Source organism: Sapajus apella, unplaced genomic scaffold (genome assembly GCF_009761245.1).
Source record: "Sapajus apella isolate SASKATOON/1434 unplaced genomic scaffold, GSC_monkey_1.0 scaffold2, whole genome shotgun sequence".
NCBI classification, from domain to species: domain Eukaryota; kingdom Metazoa; phylum Chordata; class Mammalia; order Primates; family Cebidae; genus Sapajus; species Sapajus apella.
The window spans coordinates 69,785,127-69,790,144 of NW_022436942.1; the positions used below are offsets into that span (position 1 = coordinate 69,785,127).

General features: G+C 42.1%; 1 protein-coding gene across 5 annotated transcripts in view; it reads right to left on the reverse strand.

Annotated features, from left to right (window-relative positions):
* The window catches only part of BRAP (BRCA1 associated protein), a 48,454-nt gene that overhangs the window by 36,580 nt on the left and 6,856 nt on the right, over positions 1-5,018 (reverse strand). The gene's annotated exons all lie outside the window — the stretch shown is intronic.

Genomic DNA, 5,018 nt, shown 5'->3' on the forward strand with positions numbered 1-5,018 from the left:
GGGCAACAGAGAGAGACTCCGTCAAAAAAAAAAAAAAAAAAAAAAAAAAGCCTGAAGCTAACCGCAAAGCACATAAAAGAAACAGGTTTTACTGAAAATGTTTGCATTGCATGGAGCCAAAACTTTAAAGAAACCTGGCCTTTGTTTCCTTCCAGTCCTTTGTTTTTATTGTTCTCTTCTGAGGATGAAATTAGAAAAAGATAATTCATTATGATCAAGGTCCTTCAGTGTCACAGGGATCAACTACAGTGTTGAGAACATACCCCTACTTCTCCAAGGAGGTGTCTGCTAAGGCTGCATGCAAATGAAAAGGAGCCAACATACTCTATTAAGGGGTCATCTGTCTTTTTCTGCCCCCAAGAACAACATAATTGAACCTCCTCCTGCTTTTCATATGTCCTAAAGAACTGTAAATTGTCTACCCGAAGACCAAGATTTCTAAGAGTCACACTACAAGTTTATAAGCACAATACTTTTTTTTTTTTGATCTTTAAAAAAAATTTTTTTTTTTTGGCCGGATGCGGTGGCTCATGCCTGTAATCTCAGCACTTTGGGAGGCTGAGGCGGGTGGCTCACGAGGACCAGAGACTGAGACCATCCTGGCCAACATGGTGAAACCCCGTCTCTACTAAAAATACAAAAATTAGCCGGGTGTTTGGCACGCACCTGTAGTCCCAGCTACTCGGGAGGCTGAGGCTGAAGAATCGCTTGAACCTGGGAAGTGGAGGTTGCAGTGAGCCAAGACTGTGCCACTGCGCTCCAACCTGGCGACAGAGCAAGAGTCCGTATCAAAAAAAAAAAAAAAAAAAAAAAAAAAATTTTTTTTTTAAGAGACGGGGTCTTGCCATATTGCCCAAGTTGGTCTTGAACGCTTGGCCTTAAACGATCCTCCTGCCTTGGCCTCCCAAAGTGTGGGGATTACAGGCACGAGCCACCGCACCTGGTCTCACAATTCTTGCAGCTAAAGCTAAGGTCAACAGACATTCGAAAACTTAATCAAAGATACAGAGAAGGCTTATGAGTCCTTATTTAAAAATCTGTGGTGAGGGAAAGAATAAAGATGTAGTTAGCTGACCAGGCTATGGAGTCAGGCTGCCTAGGTTTGAACCCTAACTCTGACACCTACTAGCTGTCTAGCTGCAGGCAAGTGACATATCTGTGCCTGTTTCCTCGACTGTAAAATATACAGCTTTTTTCTTTTTTTTTGAGACAGAGTCTTGCTCTGCTGCCTAGGCTGGAATGCAGTGGTATGATCTTGACTCACTGCAACCCCTGCCTGGGATTATAGGCACGCACCACCACATCCTGCTAATTTTGGTAATTTTTAGTAGACATGGGCTTTTGCCACTTTGCCAGGCTGGTCTCGAACTCCTGCCATCAAGTGTTCCGCCCACCTCAGTCTCCCAAAGTGCTGGGATTAAAGGCATGAGCCACCACACCCAGCCAACATGGCACTGTTGGGAGGATTCAAGGAGACAATGAATGAAAAGCGGTTGGCACAGGGTCCAGGCTTCTAGGTGCTTAATAGTTAGTAGCTGCTGAGCCTATTATTCTCATTACAGCCAGTATTAATTTACTTCAAGTCTTATACCAAGAGGGTATTAGGTCTTAGAAAATCCTTGATAGGATAAGATCAGCCCCTAAGATCCAGAGTTAGCAATAAATAATACAACTCATGATACCAAGATAAAGGGTTCTAGCCCCATGGGGAAGAACATGCAGCAACCTGTTTCACAGTCGCAGAAAACATCTGTCCACTTGAGCAACCTTCACTTGGTCAAAAGACAGATGGGGAGACAATAGTGCAGATGTACAAGGAAAATCCATTCACAGTAAATATCCACAATATTTCCTGTATACAGTATTATGAAGGGCAGCACTCGTTATGGAGAACTGTGTGAGTTTATTAAACAGGTGAGTGTGGTGCATTTAGAAGACTTCAGACTATTTTAAAAGCCTAATTGGTCTTAAACATTTTTTCTTAATCTATTTCTGGGTCTTTTCCCTTGTTACTTATTACCCTTAGTTAAGTGGAATCTATAGAATACTGCTGTTATAGAATGACTGACTCACAAACAACCATATTCCTTCCCCACACCTTCATCCTACTCCTACTAAAAGAGGAGTGTACCCTTGGAATTAAAAGTGAGGGTGGGCCAAAATGGTGGCTCACGCCTATAATCCCAGCACTCTGGGAGGCCGAGGTGGGTGGATCACCTGAGGTCAGGAGTTTGAGACCAGCCTGGCCAACATGGTGAAACCCCGTCTCTACTAAAAACACAAAATTAGCCGGGCGTGGTGGTGGGCACCTTTAATCCCAGCAACTCGGGAGGCTGAGGCAGGAGAATCTCTTGAACCCAGGAGGCGGAGACTGCAGTGAGCTGAGAATGCGCCATTGCATTTTAGTCTGGGTGATGAGCGAAATTCTGTATCCAAAAAAAAAAAAAAAAAAAAAAAGTGAGGGTGACACTCTTGCTTGTCATTTATATCTAGCTGGGCAAACCACTTCTCTCCCACTGAAGTCACTCTCCTCATCTGTAAAACAAGGATAACAACACTATCTGTCTCCTCAAAGGGTTGTAATGAGGATTAAATGAGATAAAGCATGTTGAACACTTAGCACAGTGAGTGATATGGAAGCCCTAGATAAATTTGCATATTATCATCATTTTCCTTATTATTACATGTGCTACCAGACTGAAATGGCTTAAGGCATGATTTTCCCATGGTTTACAAAGCTCCTTGGCAACCTCGGAAGGCTTTCTGATGGTCAGTGAAAGGAGCTATTCAAGAGCTTTTCTGTTCTTAATGTCAACTTGTAAATTCTAAATCCACAAGATAATTGAAACATGTTTTCAATGTCTCCCTAAATGATGGGGTACTTTGTAAAGATTAAAGATAATAACTGCGTACTCTCTTGTAGACAGAACTCCACACTAAAGCTTCTCTCTGGGGCTCACCGAACAGGTACACTCTTCCACATGGCCACTGAATGGCTGCCAGTCCTGTCAATCTAGATTTCCATAACAAAGGATATGTCAAGTGGGCCTTGTGTCATGGCTTCCCTTTCACCCACAAACCTAAGTCAGACACCAATGGCAAGCGATCTTACAGGTACACTCGTTTTTTTGTCAAACGGCAAGGTAAAACTTATCTGGGGCAAATTCGAGAAGGCTGCCTACTGTTGAAATGAGAGAGAGAAGCAAACTTTTGACAAGGCTGCATTTCAAAATCTAATACAATTTCAATGGATAAATACAATAGGCTATTAAAAAAAAAATTTAGGCCAGGCAAGCAGTGACTCATGCCTGTAATCCCAGCACTTTTGGAGGCCAAGGCAGGTGGATCACAAGGTCAGGAGATCGAGACCATCCTGGGTAACATAGTGAAACCCCGTCTCTACTAAAAATACAAAAATTAGCTAGTATAGTGGTGCGTGCCTATAGTCCTAGCTACTGGAGGCTGAGGCAGGAGAATCGCTTGAATATGGGAGGCGGAGTTTGCAGTGAGCTGAGATCGAGCCACTGCATTCCAGCCTGGTGACAGGGTGAGACTACGTCTCAAAACAAAACAAAATTTACTTGGGCATGATGGAATGAGCCTGTAGTCCTGGCTACTCAGAAGGCTGAGGCAGGAGGATTGCTAAAGCCTAGCAGTTTGAGGCTGCAATGAGCTATTATCATGCTACTATACCCCAGCCTGGGCAACAGAGCAAGACCTCATCTCTTAAAACAAAACAAAACTTGTTCTCTATGCAGTAAAAAAAAAAAAAGAAAAGAAAAGAAAAGAAAAAACAAACAAAACAAAACAGCTGGTTGTGGTGGCTCATGCCTGTAATCCCAGTACTTTGGGAGGCCAAGGTAGGCAGATCGTCTGAGGTCAGGAGTTCGAGACCAGCCTGACTAACATGGAGAAACTCTATCCTTACTAAAAATACAAAATTAGCAGGCCCATGCCTATAATCCCAGCTACTCAGGAGGCTGAGGCAGGAGAATTGCTTAAACCCAGGAGTTGGAGGTTGCAGTGAGCCAAGGTCACGCCATTGCACTCCAGCCTGGGGTGACAGCAAAATTTCATCTCAAAAAAAAAAAAAAAAAAGAAAAAAAAAAAAAAAAATCCAAATTGAATGAAACCTACAAATAGAGAAACTCTTTTTTTTTTTTTTTTTTTTTTGAGACAGACTCTTGCTCTGTTACCCAGGCTGGAGTATAGTGGCACGATCTCGGCTCACTACAATCTCCACCTCCCAGGTTCAAACAATTCTCCTGTCTCTGCCACCCGTGTAGCCGGGATTATAAGTGCACACCACCATGCCTAGCTCATTTTTGCATTTTTTTAGTAGAGATGGGGTTTCACCATGTTGGTCAGGCTGGCTTCAAACTCCTGACCTTGTGATCAGCCCAGCTCGGCCTCCCAAAGTGCTGGGATAACAGGTGTGAGCCACCACGCCCAGCAGGGCAACACTTTAATAACCTGTATAACACCTGAAGTTTATGTCATTTTTATATTCATATAGAAACATGCATACTCCAAAGAATGAGTATGCAAATACAAGAGAATACCTTTGTAACATCTTTAGGACTGAGGCACGTGGAAAGTGCTGCTTAATAAGTGACATAAAGTGGATGGCAAAACCTCCCTACGTGAAAAAATATCTTTTATATTGCACAAGCACTTTTATAAACTAAAAACACCATTCTTTCAGTGTTTCTGTCTATTACAACGATTTCCCATCAGGAACTGTAAAGCATCTTTATGGAATGTCACAAAAATTCCTTGTCACCCAAATTTTAGAAAAATAAAATAGATTTTATTTTCTAAGACGTGTCAAAGAGCACCTTTTAAAAAGAGAATGAAAGAAGTAGGGGCAATGGAAAATAATTAGATGGTGTTAACTTCAAAAAGTTCGGCAACTACTGCTTCTCTGGAATAGTTACCACTTGATTCAAACAAACAAAAAAAACAAAACAAAACCCTAGATTTCTCCCCCCGCTTTTTTTTTTTTTTTTTTTTTTTTT